The sequence below is a fragment of the Podarcis vaucheri genome (genome assembly GCF_965113315.1).
Source record: "Podarcis vaucheri genome assembly, chromosome: 12".
NCBI lineage: Eukaryota > Metazoa > Chordata > Lepidosauria > Squamata > Lacertidae > Podarcis > Podarcis vaucheri.
In genome coordinates this window covers 29634182-29655614 of record NC_138750.1, presented here as the reverse complement: position 1 = coordinate 29655614, position 21433 = coordinate 29634182, and the positions used below count along the sequence as shown (strand labels likewise).

Below are 21433 nucleotides of genomic sequence, written 5' to 3'. Positions count from 1 at the left end.
CATGATCCCTAGCTAGCAGGACCAGTGGTCAGGGATGATGGGAATTGTAGTCTCAAAACATCTGGAGGGCCGAGGTTGAGGAAGCCTGCTCCACAACATACACTGTTGTTTTTAACATACATACATTACTGTATATATACATAGATTGCTTAGCAATATAAATTGCTTTGCAATATATGTAATTTATATATTCATTTATGGGTGCCTCTTCCCATCTATATTTTCTGAAGTTTTTTTGCTGTCAAAGGCAGCCTATGTGCACTAAGACTGCAAGCCTAACCACATCTATATCCACAGAAGTAAACCCCACTGAATTCAGTGGTGCTTACTCCCAGAGGTGTTGGATAAAATTTTGACCTTAATCTGCATCTTATTGTGAATTTAAAAAACCAATGGACAACATCTCTCACTTTTCTTTTCAAAAAGTTATTTAAAATCCTCTTAAAGTGCTCTTCTTTGTCAAAGTGGGGAGAATCACCTGGATTTGACTCTGCATTTTGACAACCTGAAGGGTGTTTTTTTAATCTTGAGTTATAATCAGACCATCCTTCCCCAATTCCTGACTGGGGTAAATGGGATAGGATGACAAATGTATAATGAATTGTGAAATCAAGTAGTGGAAGCAGCTGCAGTCCTAGCCCCTTGGCTGGTAACATGACACACTGAATTCAGTGGAACTTACTTCTGAGTAGATATAGTAAGGTTTGCAGCCATGGTTGGCTTTGTGATGAGTCATTCACTTTCATTAACTTTGAAATGAAACACGCAGGGGAGGTAATTGGTTTGCAGATATCTGTTTATAGCTAATATATGTGTGCCTATTATGTGTTACATAAAAAAGAAGTATATTTCCACATCAGTGAATTAAGAAACAGAACAAAGATTTGGGCCAAATAAACCAACTGCAGCAGAACATAAATTACTAGATGAAATTGCAAATGAATATCCAAATGGATTGAGGTATATTTGTACAGCACTAACTATGACTCAGCATACTTGACTTAAATCATTTTGAAAAGATTTTATTGGATATCGTGAGTTCATTTTGGAGCATTTGCAAAAGCCAGTCAGTATGCCAAAATCACCAAAAAAAGTTAACTACTGGTCAGATCAGCATGCCCTCAAAATGGTTGCATTAATTTTGTTTATTTGAAAGTCTCCATTTGTAGAGCCTTGATCATAGCTATTATTAAACTCATCTGCTTGTACTTGATGCTCATGGGCTATTCCAATCTGAGAAGGTAAGCAACTTTGGATAAATGAAAGGGGCTAGTTGGTAGTGCTGAATCCATTCACAAGATCCAGTTTATTTTCTGCAGTGGAACCAAGGCCAAAAGATGTTTGCCACACCCCACTACCACTTGCCCTTTGACAAGTAGCCAAGGCACACATCTTCTATTAGGCTTCCCTTTTAAAAAATGCCCTTGCATTTTTTATCAACATTGTATCTGTAATGCAGTTTTAGTTTAATTTACAAATGTGTGAAGTTTGCTATATTATTTTAATTTTTGATTATGCTGTTTGTACTGAGAGCAGGATGGAAATATTGAAAGTAAGCAAATGAACAAAAGAAGTCTTATAGCAGTAACAGAACCAGTTTAAAAGCAAAATGAATTTGACTACTTTCTGCCTAGACCTAATTATCCAAAGGTGTAATTCACGACTACTTGCAGCAGAGTGACTACTTAATTGAGGAAGCCCCTCTTAAAAACACTGATCAAATGAACTGGATAAAGCTACTTCTAAATTATGATTTCTGACACTGTGGTTATAAATTATGGTTTGGGGACAGAAATATGTAGAAGGTAGCGATGTAGAAAACACAATCTGGCTAATTTTAGAATATTTAATCACATATCTGCTGTTCATACATTAAAGCATCCGAACAGAGGATTTCCATTTTGTGAAACAGTAATTTTTTTGCTATTAAACCCTCTTTTCTCCCCTCTATACTTCTGGCTTAAATGAATGTTGTGGGGACACATGTCTGGCTTGGTGAATTTGAGCACTTAGCAATACTAAGACCAGATGCCTACTAAATAGAATGCCAAATATAAGTGCTGGCATCATCCATGTTTTGGACAAAAGATTGGACGTTGATGATTCCATGGCAACCTGCTCTGCAGGTACTTGGAAAGTACTGCTACAGTCCACAGAACGCGCCACCCTTTCATGAATCCTAAGGAAGGCACATCATCCTAAACCAGCATCAGTTTCCTATAAGCAACAGAACCCTCAAAGGGGCCACTGCTGCTTCTTGCCAGCCGACTTGCTAGTTTCTCTGACCAGAGACAAACACATTGACAAACTAACGGTAAAGCTGTTCTTTCTCTCACACATCTCCATTCCAGGCTTAAGAAACGTCACTGGATTATTTGTGCCCACTGAGCAAATGCCATTAGCTATCAAACTATACAAAAGCCTAGAAGTGATCATCTCAATGCTTTACAACAGAACTGCATGACTGAACAATAAAGGGGAAGAGTGCCATCCCAAGTCTAATAAAATGCTCCCGACACAACCTCCTCCACTCCTGTCCTTGAACTTTTGTCATGGCAAAAGTGTCAGTAACACAGGCAAGCCTACAAGCTCTTACTTGCCTTGCTCTGAGGAAGAATCCTGCATCTGTAGGGTCCTTCCACAGACTGAGACATCTAGGACCTCAAACATTTTAAGGCTTATGGTCTAGTAGTACCTTGAAAATATCCTGAAACTGTTCCAACTCCAACTATAGAAAAATAGCCAAGAGAACAAGAGTTTTATGCCATTTTTTGTGTGTATCCCAAAATTCCTGGTGCAAAAATTGTTTGTTGAGACAGGACTCCCCTTTGTAGAAACTATGCTAATTCTTCTCCAGCTTGGTTCTTCTATATGCTTGATATTTTTATCTTGAACTATGTTTTTCACCATAACAGACAGTAAGCTTACCCACCCACCTCAATTGCTTAAAAAATAGTACATTGGCCACTTTCCAGTCCTCTGGTATGGAAGCTGATTTTAAAGACAAGTTGCATATTTTAGTTAGGATAGCAAAAATTCCCCCAATGAATTCTTTAAGAACTCTCTGGGGGATTCTACTCAGTCCCAGTGATTTGTTACTTTTTAATTTGTGAATAAAGCCTTGAACTTCATCTCATGGGACCAATATTTGCCTACATTCAGGAAACCTCCTTCTCAAAAAGGTCAGTTCAGACCCAGATATCTGCCATGCATCTTCCACAGCAAACAAAAGATGTAGATATATAAGGTTTCTATCACACACTTGTGCAGCAGTGTGGGGGACACTCAAGCACAGTCAGATTCCTTGTTCCATGGACCACAATGGGACGCATGCATGCAAGTAATATAATCCCAACAGGATGTTGATTTCTGAAGGCATTTACCCTTCAGCATTACTCAGATGAAAATAGGGACATTCTGTTTTACCTCAGGAAGCTTCTCCCACATTTGTATATGACGTATATGTGTGAGGTGAGATCAAACCTGGGAAATGTATAAGATCTCCCAATTACCTCTTTATACATGATATATTTTGCCCTGCCTATGAAATGTAATTTAACAGGAAACAGTTGCTGTAATTTGGAAGAATCAGGAAAGGAGAGGAAAAAAAGAAAGAAGAAGAAAAAGGGGAAGAGAAGAGTGAAAAGAAAGAAAAGGGGAAAGGGGGCAGAGAGAGAAAAAGAAAGTGAAGATGAAAGGAAGGGAAAATTATGAAGAAAGGAAGAAAAGGAAGGAGGACTGTGGAAAGGAAAGGAAGAAGGAAGGAAGGAAAAGAAGGAGAAAGGGAGGGGAAAGAGAAAGAAGTGAGAGGGGAAGGAAGAAAAAAAGATTGGAAAGGGGGGGGGAGAGAGAGGATAAGGACATTTTTGGAAAAGGAGAAAAGGAGAAAAGAAGAAAGAGAATCAGAATTGGTGACAGGGTTAGGAGAAAGAGGAAATATAGGCTGGAAAAAGGTGTGGGGGGAGAAGTGGGCACAATTATCATGATGGGAAGGTATTTAGCCAAAGAAAGTTAATTGTAAATGGTGCCCCCCCACCTTTTAATGACCTACAAAATGATGGATGAATGTATGAAATGATAAATGGGAGGAATTGTGTTTAAAAGGGGCAGGCTGAAAGAAGGGATGGGGGGGCAACTTAAGAGTGGTGGGGATTTTATTTTATTTTATTTTTGCAGGCCAGGGGTAGTATTTCTTATTGGTTCTCCAAGAAGGAGAAGACTCTAAAATATGCAGGGAAAACCTCTGCCTGACTTCTCCCTTGCCCCCATATGCCTTCTTCTCCACTGCCCTCTTTCTCTTGCCTGGTCACACATTCCTAGGCTCTGTTTACTTAGGGGGCAAGGCATGTGCTGAATGGTGGGTGAATGGAGCTCTGTAGCAAAGAATGGGGCTAACATGTGTCATTGTGGTGCAAAAAGCAGAATGGGGAGGAATTGTGGAGGGGGGTAGAATATGAAGGGGAGAGGAGATGGAGGGAAGGGGAGAGGAGAGAGCGCAAAGGCAGTTCCAGCATCTCAGCAGGGCAGGCTCCTATTTTGAAAGTGCTCTCTCCCTTCTCCTGTCTGCCAGGTGCTGCAGACTCCAAAAACCACCTTTGCTCACACATGCCCTCCACCACCAGAGTTTGCTCCCCCACACCGGGTCTTCTCCTTCTCACAACATACCCATGGGCAGGGGCAGAAGACGGGAGCCAAACTACTCTTAAAAGGACCTTGGGTTAAATTGCAGCTGTGGCAAAGGAAGAAGCCGTGATGGCTTAATTGTTTCTGTGGTGGTGCCAGCAAATTCAGGGCAGCTGAAGGGTATGTCATGGGGTTATGTTATTCACATATATATATTACTGCATGGAGGGTTCTCGCCATGATGAAGCAGTACCCAATATTGGTTGTGTGTGTGTGTGTGTGTGTGTGTGTGTGTATGTAAAGGACACCTAAGAAAGTGAGGGTTGTGTGTCTTATCAAGGCCTAACAGGGTGAAACAAGGACTAACTGGCACTCTTAGTGCTGACTTTCGTTTAGTTGTAGAGGGATTAAATTACATTCTTCACTCCAATTTAATGCATTTTAATGTTTATTTCTATATATGCAGGACTCCTTAATTTAGCATAATTATTGAGATGAACTTCAGCTAACATTACAAGAAAATTGTAACTTGTCATAAAACAAGAGGCCCATATTGTAGCTGAGCTGTTAACACACTGAGATACCCTGTTAGAATATCTTAATAATGCAAATAAGTCCTCCTCACTCCCCACTATGATAATGCTTTGGTGGCTTGATTAATTATTATGAAGCCAAATGGCTAACAAAAGAGGGTATAAATAAAAATATCTTCTCATGTCCAATAAAAGAGTGTAAATTTTAACTACGGCGCATGACAGCAAGTGTAAGCAAGAATTATACACAATACAACTCACTGAATGAGTTAATATGCTCAGGGCCTTTGTTGCTAGAAATAGTTTGCTCTGTATTATAATCATCCATTGTAGCTGCACTCAGCTGCAATTTTGGTTTCTCCTTTAAGTGTATTCAATGACATTTCTAGTACAGCACAGGCTTCCAGTGCTAGTTATGTCTGACATAAAGGGATGGTGTCTGTACAGGTGCACCTAGACACTTCAATCCTCACATTTTTAAGACCCTCTCAGTAGCAGGGGAACCGAGAACATAAGTAGACTTCACTTCTGGAAAAGTGCCACAGCGTTCAAGTTTCCACAGTTTTCCATAGATTTAACTTCGGATTCTTCTGTTGAGCCTGAAGTTAACAGAGAGGGTTTGGTAAAAGCAAGGGACAGCCTATGAAACAAGACATTTGGTAGGAAATTTGGGACAGACAGAAGGAAGTACTTATTCATCCAAAGCGTGATTAATATATGGAATTCATTGCCAAAGGATGGGGTGGTGGCCATGAGCTTTAATGGCTTAATATCTAGTACTAGGCAAACCATTGTTTGTTTAGAATACTTATATCCCACTTTATAGCTTTGAATGGCTCTCAGAGCAGTGGTGTTGCATCTTTTGCCAGAGCCCAGGGCGTGTGCTCCAGGCAGGGGTGGGTGGGGTGTGGAGGGCGAACAAAACCCACAGCACCAGCCAGCCCTTGTTGCTGCCGCTGTGGGGACACACACGCTGGGCAGGGGCCGGGCTCAGAAGTTTCACAGAGCCCACTGTGTCAGCCCAGCCCTCACTACCACAGCAAAGTAGGGCTACGCTGCACCGTCTGCCCACCTGTGCAGGGAGAAGCCTAGCCAAACAACGCTGGTCTTGGTGGGCAAAATCCTCTGACATTGACTGGGCAGCCTTTCAACAAGGGGACTGGGGATGCAGCAGCGAGGCCAGGCCCAAAGACTGCCGGTGGCAGACAGGACAGGATGTGAATCCCTGTGGGGGGGGGCACCTGGTTTGCGCCCCCCTCAAAATCATGTGCCCAGGGCTACGCCCCCCCGGTGCCCTTCCGATATGCCCGTGTCTCAAGCAGCTGACCAAATAGTCTCAAAATAAAACCATGCTCAAATCTGGCACAGACCAGTCTAGCTTTGATGGCTTTAAAAAGGGAGAAGTAGTTTATTTACATGGAGAATATTGGGTAATTATTTCCAGTGCTTTTTTTTTTTACAAAAAAAATGAGGTGCCAACACTCACATGTTGATAAAAGTGCCATGAGTAGCACAAAAACAGCTTACTGGTGAGCACTGTCCCCCAAAAGCACTGGATCTTTCATGACAATTTTTTTCTGTTTAGGATGTTGGGAGCTATAAAAGGAGGCTTTTGATAAGGAGATTAAATCAACACACTTTTGCCTAATGAAGAACAGTTAAAAATATATAATAACCACTTAGTCAACCATTTCCTTTGAGGTTCACTCTCCCACCAGGATGACTCACTAGAATATAAACCCACAGTAGGGGGATCTAACTTGGAGACAAATACAATGAATCATGTGATTTTGACAAACAATTTACTCTGTGGGGATACCCCTAACTCACCACTAGCATTCTTTCATTGAGACCATTTTATTTTTCTTTGCCACAGCAGGGACAATAAATTTCCCTCATTTTTACACCAAAACAACCTTGCCAGTCCAAGTGAGAGAAGAATATGGCCCTAGGAGAGGGAAAGGATGTCATCACTCTTGAGATCCTAAATAGATGTGCTGCTGGTTAAAACCATGTGTATGTATATTTTCTTTTATGTTATTTTGATTCTGAATTCAAATGGATCACAAACGGTTTGGGGGGGGAGGTCAAGGGGGAAGAAAGTAAAGAATTCAGAGATTAAGAACAAAGGATTGGCTTTCATTCATTCAGCTCAGTAGGTTGTTGCCCCCAGCAGGTGGGTTCAATTTGTTTCACTGTCACATCAAAATTTTACAAGTCAATACATTCTGAAGTTTCATTGAAAACCAGAAATTAACATGATGCATAAGCAGCTTCCTTTATATTTGCCACATTTTAGTCATTTAACACTTGCACCACTAAACTGTGATACAATGTACTTCTGTTTTTATCTGGGAGGTGGAGCAAGGCCTGGATTTTATCCCCTCTGGTTCCTTTACTGCCCCAAAGTTGACCAGTACGACTGCCGCTTATCTGATGGGCCTATGTGTACACCCAGCTGGATTGGCGCCACATACACAACAGAGAGGTTTCCTTCCCAGTGCCCTTGTTGTCAAAGAGATCCATGTACTCTTGTAACCAGTGGTGTTTGCGGTGGGGTGGAGGGGCAAGGGATCACAAACCCCCTCTAATTCTAAATGCATTTATTTATTTTCATGTGCATTGATATACACATATCCAGCTAGTCAACAAGAGGTTTAGAATGACCTCTGAAACCACTCCTATTGACAGTGGCTGCCAGGCTTGGATTCTCTGCACTTTTCTGCAAGAGAGCCATCCCAGGCCAGTAGACAACTTAGAAGAATGCTACTTGTTCTGATCTAATGCTGCTGCTTCTGCAAATGTTACAAGATTTGGAAGGCCTAAAAACACAATTATAAACAAAGGAGTTCTGGTGCCTTTTTATGATCTTGGGAGTGCTGCTGGACACAGCCCTGCTTTTTGAAGGGCAGATGGGGGTGGTAGTAGCCAGGAATAGAAACTAAAGGTGTCCATCAAGGCTCTTGGGAAATGGGTTGCAAAAATCCTTTACTTGGGAAAGAGACACTAAGTGCTATGGCGCCTTTGATTGTCATTATTGCATTTTATTTTCCCAGCCAGTAGTATGAGAGGTGCAGGACACATTCATTACAAAGCTTGTACAGTGGTAGCTCTGGTTAAGTACTTAATTTGTTCCGGAGGTCCGTTCTTAACCTGAAACTGTTCTTAACCTGAAGCACCACTTTAGCTATTGGGGCCTCCCGCTGCTGCTGTGCCGCCAGAGCACGATTTCTGTTCTCATCCTGAAGCAAAGTTCTTAACCCAAGGTACTATTTCTGGGTTAGCGGAGTCTGTAACCTGAAGCGTATGTAACCTGAAGCATATGCAACCCGAGGTACCACTGTACTAGGTACAAAGACTTCAATTAAGTTTCAAGAGAGCACTCACATATTGGATGGCATAGTGGTTCACATGAAGAGGCTTCTAACTTCCTTTCTGTCACAAGCAGGAAAAAGGTGTCAGTTGAACAGTGACTGAAAAAGCCACATGCAGATGCTATAGAAGAAAATGAACAGAAACTGTACTTTGTGAAATATAGTGGACTAAAAAAATATATATATCTGTGTGTTTGCAGAAAATCACATAAGCATTGTTTCCCAATGCAAGCAATCAGCAGGATCAAGCAACATGGACAACAACTTTTATTGTTTGTCTTGTGATAATAAACAAATATTATTCCCTGCTAGAGCCAGACACCCAAGCTCTGCAGTCTGTGAAGTTAGATGTAATGAAAATGAAATCACATATACAAGAGTTACTGGGGATAATGGAACAACACAGGAAAACTAGTGAGCAAACTTTTAGCAAAATAATAATGAAGTGCAATTGCAGATGAAGTTGATATGGAACTTATAGCACCTAGACAAACAAGAGAAAAACCATGCCACTCATCACAACCAATCTGCACAAGAGCTCTGCCAGTGGTCCATCTACATTTCCTACCTGCATTTGTTTATTACATCAGTGAGGACTTGTTTCAGTGATGAAACCCAACCTGCTTATATTTTTCTCAGATTTACCACACTGAAGAAAAAGTCATTCAAGCCCATGTCAATTCCATTCAGGAACTTTACAATTTTGAAAACTTTGTGGCTGTATCTGTGACTCAGTATGTGTTGTGGGCAAACAGACATAACAAAGAAACAGCCTTACTGATCTATTGGAACACACCAAACTGTTCCAAGCTATTGAAATAGCCATCCCTGCAGCACTTTCCCTCCCAGGTACAGCACCCACAGTTGAAACAAGGCACTCTCAAGCCCCACAATTTGTTACACCCCAATTGCTAGACTCCCGTCATTAACGTATACTGTTTTCTTTCAGAGATCTTAACATGCGGGACACAACTCTCACATCTAAATCTACTTTGCTGCTCCTGTTTACACACACACACACACACACACACACACACACACACGTGCCATCCCTGCCCCAAATACACATACTAGAGGGATGCAATTTGATGATGCTCATGTGTCTCTTTGTAATGTGTGTTTGGTTCTCATATAATTCTTTCATTCTAAATATAGTTAACATTTAAAATTGTTATAGAAGGCAAGCAGCAGTAATCATCTTCTTTGCCCTAATGCCTCTCTAATTGGCAGATTGGAGTGCATATATGCATAAAAAAGGCTAAATAAAAACCCAGAACCAAGTAGCACAAATGTTGAAACTATGAGAGTAAAACCAAACACACAAATCTAGGAATACCATACAAAAATGGATTGAGGGAACAGGGTCCCCCCCACCCGCTCCAACCTAATAAAATATCCTTCATAAACTGCTGATAGTCTATGGTTAATGAAGTAGATGCTGAAAGCTGACCAGTGTATTGGAAATGAATGCAGGGGGAAAGAAATTATTATACACAAAATTGGCAGAACAGAACAGTGTGTCTATTAAGCAAAAGGAAATAGGGTGTAGCTGAATATTTTCTCTGACCAGCTGGTGAGAACAGACAGGGAGCAAAAGAAAACTGTAAAATGTAAAGCAAAAAATAAAAAGGACAGACATGATGGATGTCCTGTGGAGAACTAAATAAACAAAACTGCTGATTTTATACAAGTTCAGGATGTTGTAATCATCATTGTTTTGCAAAGCAATGATTGATCAAGATCATTTATCAGATATTGTTGGTGGAATGCAAAAGTCCTTTACCAGTTACTTCATGAATGGTATAGTGAAATATTCATATCTTATTTTTCTAAAATGCAAAGTTTATTGGTTTTTAAGTTTTTCCATAACAGTACAAAGAAGGAAAAAGAAAACATACCAGCAAAGGATGTCAATTCACAATACCATTTTGAAAATCAGGCACATGTGGTCAAAACCAAGTATTAAAAAGAAGGAAAAAGTGAAGGGTGGGTTGGATAGGCAAGGGGGATGTAGGGCTTTGGCAGAGCCCATATGGCATGTATACCATGCAAATAGTTCGAAATAGGGGTCTCAGATCTCAGGAAAGTTATGCTCTTTGCACTTGCAGGCAAACATAGATTTTTTCATATGCTGCAAGAGGTGAAAGGTCCTCCAGCCAACAAGCTATCAGAGGAGCCTCGTCCAGTCCTTCCAATGCAGTAAAACTAGCCACTTAATCAGCAATAATGCGTAGGTGGTTTTCCTGTCCAAATGAATTCTTGAGTTTTGCTCCCGTCTTTCTCTCTACTGCTCTAAAGGGTAGCACTGAGACTAAGATGGAGAATCTGACAGATGTTGATGGCAGACTGAGGTTGCTGGGGCAGTGTCCCTTTCACCCAAACAGACCAGCCTCCATTCCTGTCATGGGATATTTATATACAGAAGCAAGATTTGGGGATAAATGTTATTTTTTACTTCCAATATCCTTCCATGGGGTCACGAAGAGTTGGACATGACTAAACGACTAAACAACAACAATCCTTCCTATCTTGGAAAACGGGAAAGAACTCCAAAACCTAAACTCTGTTCAATATTCTTGAATAATTGTCAGTTTTTTTTATATATATATAATCCAGTGTAAGCCAAATTCCAAGATACTTTATAGATTTTGCCAACAAATGTATTTTTGTTATTTGGAACCAATTGTTTCTTCATGTTTTCTTGTAGCTTTACTCCCAGCCTTCAGACTTACTACAGTTTATTTTATATCCCATATTTGTACAGTGTTTTAATGAATGTTCATATGATTATATTTACTGTAAGTCACTGTTAACGGGGCAGCATACAAATGGTATTGATAAAGAAACAATAAATGTTCAAGTGAAACTTCATTTAAAATATGTTTTAAAAGAAAATTGATCACGGTGGTGGAAACAAATGAAAAAGTTTATTTCTCAACCATGGTTGCACATCACCACTAGAGAGGGTGCTCCCAGGGGAAATGTAACATTGCTGATCCAGCATTTTTTTCCCTCAGCCCAAACTGATAGCAGAGAAGAGCACAGAAGCATTTAGGGGAAAAAAGTCCACAGGTTAATAGCCACTAGAGGGAGACTTCACTGTCTCTGGGAAATTGGGGACATTGATCAGAGACAATTCTGGGGTTGAGCCGTTTATTCAGTCATTAATGTATTTGAGGCAGGAATTGTACTCTGGATTTGGAGGACTGGAGACATCTAGCAAATCTACCTGGAGGTTTTTCAAAGATTTGCAGAGGTATATGAAGTCCCAGAAAATATATATAAAGAAGTAGGAAGGCACTTTAAAAAAGCCACCAAGCTCTAAGATAGCCAATGGGAGAAAATGAATTCATAAAGAGCAGAGAAAACAGTAAGTGTGCTTTGGAAACCTGAAACTAATGTGCAATATTAAGTACTAGGGTTGCCGAATTTCAAAAAGTAAAAAAGCAGGACACCCCAAAAGTTGTTTTTACAAACGCGATTTTTTTGATTGACTTGCCTAAGATCCAGGACAAAACACACCACCTTTTGGAAATGCCCCCCCCCCCGGACATCAGTCCCCCTTTGAAATCCTAGTAATGTCCCAGAAATTACAGACCTATGGCAGCTCTACTAAGGACAGAAGAGAGTTCTAAAAAATGCTAGGAAAGTAGGTTGCAGGATTCACAACTGTACAGAAAGGAGGACCAGGTTAAAATGGCTCAGTGTGAATGGAATATTTCAGAGCATATAACACAATTTCAAAAATGTGCCCATGGGGAATGTTTTCTTTGCAGGGTTGCCAACTTGAATGAAATATTGTGGGGGCCCAGGTAAGCCCCGCCTCGCATAATCGATCACATGACACAGTGCACACACACACACCATTTGAATGGCATTGCCCATTAACTTTGTGGGGGCCCAACCCCTGCAAATGTTTTATTGTGGGGGCCGAAGCCCCCACAACCCCTAGGAGTTGGCTCCTATGTTTCTTTGTATGTGTACAACCTATTCTATAACTAAGTCTGTCATATTGCTCTCCCTCAGCACAGGCATCACTTGCCATCTGTCTCACAAGTCACAAAACCATTTTATACCAATTCAAGCATTCTCCATTCGCCAGCTTTCTGCCACCAATATCACAATTCTTTAGGCGGAGTTAAGCAAAGGAAACTTCATTGACCCACACTGGTCAGATGCATTCCCCAGATTTTGCCTCTGAACATGAAAGATCCATTTCTTGAATCATCCCTTTAAGACCCTCTAAAATCATTGCTATAGTCCTATCTTAAGAAGCTATGTGGAAGTTATTTTATTTGGAAAACTATTTTCAGAAGTTGAAATCAGTTACAAAAGCATGAACATCTTTCCTCTCCCAGATAATCTATTTTGTGGTTCCTTTTGAGCACTTTTATGCACTTTAGAGAATGTGCACAAGCTAAATGAAACAACTGGGTTAAATCTCTATAATAGATGCCTACAACAGCAGTAGTTTTTGAAACTGACCTAAAACTTCACATCTTTATGACACTTCAGTCATGGATGCAATTCCTATGTCCTTCAAATGCAACATGCCCATTATTACACAGGAAAATTTGTTGGAAACTGAACTCATACCCCCAAATCATCTTGACTATGTGTGTTTGTTAAGACTATACATACAGAATCTATTCCCTAGATTCCCAGAACCAAGATGTTTTGATTGGGAAGTGAAGTTACTTGTCTTGTCAACAACATTTATAATTTGACTTTACAAAGCGCAGCTCTGTAACGTGTGTTATTTGACCAAAGGAATCTGCAGGCTCTAATCTAGCTTGTTAGTAGTTTGAAAAGTGTGGTTTCCATGAAGCTGCATGAATCAAAATGAATTATGAATCTGAAAATTGGCAATTATGTTGCATCACACAGCTCAGAGCACAATGATAAACCACAATCCAGATTTTTCAGTTTAAATGGTTTTACATTCATGCAAGCAAATTAACCATAAAATGGTTGTGGGGGGGAGAAAAAAACAAAATATCCCAAGAAAGAATAAACTGCAGATAATAAGCACCAATCTGGTGTTGAATGCTGCCCAAGATACCAATTGTTTTAAGTCACGACAAAGACAGCTGAATGCTCATCTTGTGGATATAGAGCATGGATGATTGCTTGCCATGAGTATCTTCTCTCACAAATAACAGTTTTTTCGCTCTTAATTTTCTGCTAAATTGGAAGCTAACTGCTTCCCACATTGTCATTGGAACACCTGCAGCTGTGCTGGATTTCTGCGCACCATTTCTTTTAGGTAAAACAGCACTCCACTTTCCTTCAGTTCCTCATTATGCTTATGTCTTCCTTTCATTGCGCTACAGCACTAATGATTCAGGCAGGCTGGTCAGTCATTAAGTGACAAGCAAATGATACCGTATGCAACGTGTGACTAATCGGTCTGAACAAATGAAATCACAGACTTGCTTTTCCCATCATTCATTTCCCAAACAGTAGCAATGTGGTGCACAGCAGGTAGTTCAGTTAAAACCAGCCTTGTAAAACAAATTTCCTGCAGCCGTTTTAAGTGCACGCGCTGTGATGGGTTTGAGATGCTGCAGTTAGGAGTCTGTGCCCAAGGGAATGAAGAAAGGTTTGGGGTGGAAGCAAAATAGGGATGCAGGGGAGAAGGAGGAGGAATCCTCAGTACATACATTACTGTAATTAAGGGTTTAGTATCTTATTGATGTGGTTTCTGTTTGGATAGCTCTCAGAAATGACTGTTGCATTAGCAAACCCCAAACATAAAGCACTTATCATGGAATGAGCAAGGAGAAAAGGGAACACTTGTTTCAACCAAATTTTCAAAGATGCATGTTTAATATAATCTAAAACCAAAAATATTTACTATATGCAAAGCGTGACACCATTTTTAAAAAGCAGGAGAAATAAGCGCATGGAAAAATCTAAAAGCTGGCCATAATTCTACAGTATTTCATATGGTTTGGAAGCATTTAATATTTTCTTATGAAGATTTTTAAAGTGGCAATATATTTGTTAGTTATGTTTGTCAACATCAGACTGATTTGCACACAATTTACCAATCATAACTGAAATTAGAATATTGTTACAGGGATCAATTGGCACAAATGTCCTATATTTGGGACATTTGGCTGAAATGTCCAAATGTTCACACTTTCAGTTATCCCATTTTTTGATCTGGTTTTACCTACACTACCCTATTCCAGGTGGTGAATTTTTACCCAGTGTCTTCCTGAGAATGATCAGGCAAACACATCACCTCTATTCCCAGGGCAGTGCACTGGTTGTGAGCTACCAGGCCAAATTAAATGTGTTAGAAAACCATTAAATGACTTTAGTGTCAAGTACTTCTAAGAGCAACAAATTTGAAACAATAAATGAACAAAAGTTATAACATGAACACTGCTTTACATGACATTATCTATTGTATGGAGAGAGCTGTCTGTGTTCATTGGTTTATAATGTGGACTTGGTAACCTTTTTTGGTCAGGGATGCTTGTTGCAGTGTGAGAAAATCATTATGTGTGCCCTGATCCAGTTTTTGTGGGGGCAGGTTGGACTACAATCCTGCAGTCTGTTCCGGTCTTATGAGTCTATCAAGTCCAGCTATTAAGATCTGAGAATTGGTTTAGATCCAAGATTCCAGATATTTCCACAAATGATGTGGATGTATCTACATTATTAAATGATGTGTATACACTACCAATATATACTGGTTTTATTATATCACTTCAAGTCTTCCCCCAAAGAATCAGGCAGTTGTAGTTTGGTGAGGTACTGACAATTCTTTGCTAGAGATTTCTTATAACCTTTGCTGCTGCAAACTATAAAATGATGTCACAGAAATGTGGAGCAAACAAACCTTACTAGAACTTGGCTCAAAATTGCAGCAGCTTCCCCTAGGTTCAGTTTTCACCTGTTTTCAGAGCTGCTTTCCTCCATGCACCCATTCATCAAATACTATAGTTCTAATTATCATCACTTCTCCCATGAAATATTACTCTAGCAGATTTTCCTCTTTCTCTTTTGATATAGCGATAGGTGTCTTACAGAACATACCTAATCAGAAGTTAGCACAAAATGAGTTCAAATGAGAATTTCTTTAGGGGCACTTTGTGGTGGAACCAATTCATTAGTTCTGTAAATACACTATTGCTTGTCTGTGTTTGGTGCAAGTATATCTGGGTTTTCTGTTGCTATATACAGTACATTAATGGGGTACAATGTTCAGTACTTGGCAGATTTCTTCTATGCCTCCTGTAAACAGCCGCATCATTATTTTGAACCAAACACAATCTTGGCATCATACTGTTGTTCATTTTGTAGATATTTTGCAGATTTCCACACTTAATTTTTAGAGATGGCAGCTGGTTATTTTTCATATTTTGCAAAGCACAAAACATGATGGACTCAAGGGCATCCTGATCAAATTTGCAGATGACACCAAACTGGCGGGGGGTGGGGTGGCTAACACCCCAGAGGACAGGATCACACTTCAAAACGACCTTGACAGATTAGAGAACTGGGCCAAAACAAACAAAATGAACTTTAACAGGGAGAAATGTAAAGTATTGCACTTGGGCAAAAAAAATGAGAGGCACAAATACAAGATGGGGGACACCTGGCTTGAGAGCAGTACATGTGAAAAGGATCTAGGAGCCTTGGTTGACCACAAACTTGACATGAGCCAACAGTGTGACGCGGCAGCTAAAAAAGCCAATGCAATTCTGGGCTGCATCAATAGGAGTATAGCATCTAGATCAAGGGAAGTAATAGTGCCACTGTATTCTGCTCTGGTCAGACCACACCTGGAGTACTGTGTCCAGTTCTGGGCACCACAATTCAAGAAGGACACTGACAAACTGGAACGTGCCCAGAGGAGGGCAACCAAAATGGTCAAAGGCCTGGAAATGATGCCTTATGAGGAACGGCTAAGGGAGCTGGGCATGTTTAGCCTGGAGAAGAGGAGGTTAAGGGGTGATATGATAGCCATGTTCAAATATATAAAAGGATGTCACATAGAGGAGGGAGAAAGGTTGTTTTCTGCTGCTCCAGAGAAGCGGACACGGAGCAATGGATCCAAACTACAAGAAAGAAGATTCCACCTAAACATTAGGAAGAACTTCCTGACAGTAAGAGCTGTTCGAAAGTGGAATTTGCTGCCAAGGAGTGTGGTGGAGTCTCCTTCTTTGGAGGTCTTTAAGCAGAGGCTTGACAACCATATGTCAGGAGTGCTCTGATGGTGTTTCCTGCTTGGCAGGGGGTTGGACTCGATGGCCCTTGTGGTCTCTTCCAACTCTAGGATTCTATGATTTTATGCATGTTGGTCCACTAAGAAAAGCATACACCAAAAATGGCAGCATTTAAGTAAAGAGGTTACCCTACTGTTACTTGGAGGGGGGGGGCGTATTTCTGCTGCTTGACATCTGGTACCTGATTGTGCACCAGGTCTTTTAACCTTCCCAAATACAGAGCTTCTTAAACCCTTATTTTACCTATTCTCTATTATTCTTATAAGTGGTATTAAGCACTTCTTCTTTTTTACATCTTTTGAAACTATTGATCTGTTATGTTTAACAACTACCTACTGTAGATAATTCCATGAAAAGAACTTTTGCCCCAGGGAGATCTGCCTCACCTCTTCTTTATTATTGTTTAGATGTCAGGTGATTTTGGGCTGTGATATTCAAACTTATTTCTTTTTTAAAAAATCGATAAGAAAAACAAATAAGAATAGAAAACATCCAAAAATCTGTCGAAGCTTTGGGATTCCAGCAGCTAATTCAAGTACATCTTTTCCCTTTATCTCAAACTATTTAGTGCAGCAGGGCTTGTTGCACTGTCATGATAGTCCTTTCTATATGCACTTGAGTTGTGGCATCCTTTTGTTTAAATATAATAACCATTTCCATCTAAATGCCCAGCCATCAATCTCTCCCCACACTGCCCTCCCTCATAACATTCGTCAGTGCTCTCCTGTCACTTCTAACTGCCATCACCTGTTTCTCCTCAACATTCCCAAAGGAAGTTCCCGCCAATTCCTTGCCTATCAAACAAAAGATTCTAAATTACCTCAAACCATTTGCCAGTTTGAAATCACTCCTATAACAGTTATACAAAAATACACAGCCCTGCAGCATATAGACAAACAACTATATAATAATTCTATCCCTCATATACACATTTTTAAAAGCCACCCATAGTTCAGTTTGTCACAAAGAGTTCAACTCTGAAGCATACAACAAGCAGAAGATTCATCTCAACAGGTGTAGAGAATCCATTTCCCTCATAACGGAGGGTTGTGTCCAACTCAGAGGAGACCCACTGGAATGAAAGGACTTAAGTCAGTCATGTCCATTCATTCCAGGCCTCTTTATCCAGTCATTAGGATTCTCCTCAGATCACAAAGGTGCTGAGGTCCCTTTGGGGTCACAAATAAAATAATTGCGGGCGTCGGGAGCCCCCAAAGTTGATGGGCATTGCCATTCAAATGGTGTGGGTACACCCTGTCATATGATCGATTATGCAGGGCAGGGCCCCCCAATATTTTATTCAAGTTCGCACCCCTGATCCTCTTAGAGTGCTTTTGCTGGGCTGGAATATGTCCTTGGACTTTCATAATGCTTCTTGCTTGCCTGTATGGAGGCAGAACCATAGCTAGGTGATCTTGCGCCCCTGGCAGAACCGTCCAGATTGCTCCCCCTAGCCACAGACAAATTAGCTCTTCTTTCTGCCTCTCCTCCAACCCCCTTCCTTCCACCCATTCAATTCACTCTCTATTTAAAACCATTTCTTATGAGACAACAATCAAAATTTTTATTTATGGACGTATTTTTAGCCGATTTTGCGGGGGGGGGCAATAGCCTGCAACTCCAGTGGGGGCCCACCTTGCCACCCCATAGCTATGGCCCTGTATGGAGGTGTGCATGGGTGCAAACCTCTGACTTTTGCATGGCAGGAATTTAACCTGCTGCACAAATAAGAGCTGCAGTTGTTCTGCACACTTTTGTCTCTGGCTTCCTTCACACAAAAAGGCAACTGACCTAGAAGTAAAAAGTTGTGTCCATTTATTATGGCTTCTTATCAACCCTATGTACCACTTAGGTGGTACCTAACCTTTGAGGGGCTGCTACCTTTTCATGTGTACTACTAACTTGAAGAGTAACATAGAATAATGCCATCTTCTCAATTATTTTCATTCATGATCCATCTGTGATGAAATAGAGACACACTTTTAAGCAGATGAGGTGAGCAATCTCATTTGCACATGCAGAGACTTAAATAAGTCATAGCACCTTGTTACCTCAGACTAAAAGGATGAATGAATGTATGATTCAAATATCACACCATTCAGCTTAAATTTAAGGAGTTAGTCTATACTGATTTCATTCCCAAATACTTTTATCAATCTACAAAACAGTAACTGACTTCAGAGTGTGACAATTTTCACATTAATGCTGTCCCAGCAGTTTAATTAACTTCAGTATGTTATTGTAAGCCCTCAGTTTCTGTCTATGACAATATATATTAAACATTTTATATGCAGGCAATATAATGTTGACTTATGAATGATTGTATTATTATTTTACCTTTTCCACCGAGAAGTAAATTAACCCCAGCAATTTTAGTACAAGAAATAATAAATGTGTAGAGTTTAACTTGTTTTCAAGGGGGAACCTTCACTCACAACAGTTTATGTACAAGTCTGATTTATGCGGAGTGAACATTCAGGCACTTTTATTTGCTTTCATACCTTTTATAGCAAATTGCACAGTGCTTTGAAATACAAAGTGGAAAGTAAAGCTTTTGTGTACCAAATGCTATGCAAGGGATTTAATAGACAACTTTTGCATAAATATACAGCACTTCCTACAAAATCCTGGAAAGCATTCTTTATTCAGATAAAACAACTACTGTCAACAACAGTGGGGAGTGTACTGTGTAAGTTTAATTATATTTATTGATTTTAAACAATAAAGAGGGCTAGCTGAATATGTCTGCCATAACTGCAAAGCTGCCTGGTATCCAGTTATGGAACAATTCACAAAAATGAAAGAAAGAAAGGGGGGAAAGATTGTCTGAAGACACCTCTTCTATATGCTCTTCTCTATGGAAAATGTGCCCCCCCACCCCTTCCCCAAGCCACTTCTGGCTCTCCTTGAATTTGACACCCTTTAATTAACACTTTTTTTGGTTGGCAGTGTATACTGTAGGTTGCTTGCGTGACTGGATTCCTACCCCTGCAGAGCTATTAGGCACCCCGTGGAGCACAAACAAAAAGCCCCAGAGAGCCCGACCCAACTATTTTCCTATGAATAGAACACCCTTTCTTTATCAGGATGAAAAGGAGATGCGAGTTCGCCTGGGCTGTGTATCTGGGGGAGGGGAAATGGAGGGCTGCTATACATAGATAAATAATTAGTGTGCACCTGTTTGAGGCAATATTTGCTAATATACTAAAGTGTGTGTGCATGCGTGTGTGGCTAAAGGGACTGACAGCAACAACGTTTTGAGTTCGCATAGAGAATGCATACAAATGATAAATTCATAGCTACTGTTATGAATAACTCTGATCAGAATGACCCTTCTCATACATCTAAAAACACTTGCACGTTTCAAGAATAAATGGCAAATACCAAGGAAGTGGGGCAGTCAGTAACTACTTAGAATAAAATAAGAATGTGCAAGGGTATTTTCTGCTATAGACCAAGCTTAGTCCCTGCCAACACCCTTTCTTAAAACTGCTGCCCCTATTTTACAAAGTAATAGAACCCCCCCCTTTAGATGCTACGTGAATGCACAGGGTGAATGGTGTTGCACATAACCTTCTCTACACATTTTAATAAGGTCTGAAAAGAGAACCTATGTGTATAATTGCGCACAGGGTACATAGACCTCGCTCCATGTGACTAAAATGCCCAAACAACAGGGGTTCCAATCATGCAAAAACCTTACAGTTGTATGTCCAAGGGGCTCTTTTTAGAAAGCTTGTCTACATGTAGGGAAAATGGAATCCTGAGGTAGCAGAGTGGATGGTACTGCTTCAGACTACTGATGGGAGATCACTTTTTTTAAAACATTCCTCCATGTAAACTCCCCTGTAAGCTAAAAAAAGAATTAGTAGTACATCAGGAAGAAGGTTCTAGCCCAGACTTGCTCCCTGCTGTGCTTGTTTTCTACTTTAAGGAACTGTGTTCTGTTTTTTTGCTTTTGTTTTTACATAAAGGAATTTTCACAGATATTATATTTACCCTGTAGACTAAAGTAGCAGCAGTTTGCTTTCTTTTTTACTACATTTGTAGCTCATGCTAGAGTCAGACAGAGCCAGTGTCAGATTTCAGGAGGCACTAAAGAGCTTCCTGGGAGCAGCTGGGTGGGTGGTGGCACTTGTGAGAAAATCACTTGCAATTTCTGGAGTTCAAAGGCCTTATTCATGCATGAACTATTTGTAGGATGAGTGGAGATTAGAGAGTGTGTGGAAAAAATCAGACATTTTGTTTGTCTCAAGTTGAGAAAGAGCAATAAAACAAAATGGCTCAGCATTTATGGATGAAGTTAACTTAGGCAGAGAAGCTACAAACAGAAGGTGGCTAGATCACTAGACAAAGAGTGCCCTCATGTGGTTTAAAGTAACAAGTGTATCAAATGCAAACTCAAGAGAAGGAAAAGTACCGGTATTTGCTTTTCTCTAACAATATATGGGTTCATGTCATCTTTAGGCATGGAACTAAAATTGCATGTGCTTTGCTCCTTCCCCTCTCCCTCCTCCTGAGCTGCTGGGAGCTGAGTCTTGGTTTGCTTTAGTGTTACGTCTGGGTTCATGGTTTGTTCCCCCCCCAAAAAAAAAAAACTTCAAAAAAGAAAAATCTCTATGTCTTGGTGTTCATGTGCCAACCAAAATATGCACAAATA

The 21433-nt window shown here is 40.3% G+C and overlaps 1 protein-coding gene across 2 annotated transcripts in view; it reads right to left on the bottom strand.

The window, feature by feature from the left end:
- CDCA7L (cell division cycle associated 7 like) overlaps positions 1 to 17479 on the bottom strand; it is a 58492-nt gene extending 41013 nt beyond the window's left edge. The window contains exons 1-2 of one of the 2 annotated variants that reach the window (XM_082193974.1): positions 17110 to 17479; positions 8544 to 8651 (exon numbers count right to left, since the gene is read on the bottom strand). The gene's annotated coding sequence lies outside the window, so the exon portion shown is untranslated. The remainder of the gene's footprint in view (positions 1 to 8543; positions 8652 to 17109) is intronic. The other variant, XM_082193973.1, reaches the window with a different exon arrangement.
- Positions 17480 to 21433: the final 3954 nt, after the last annotated feature.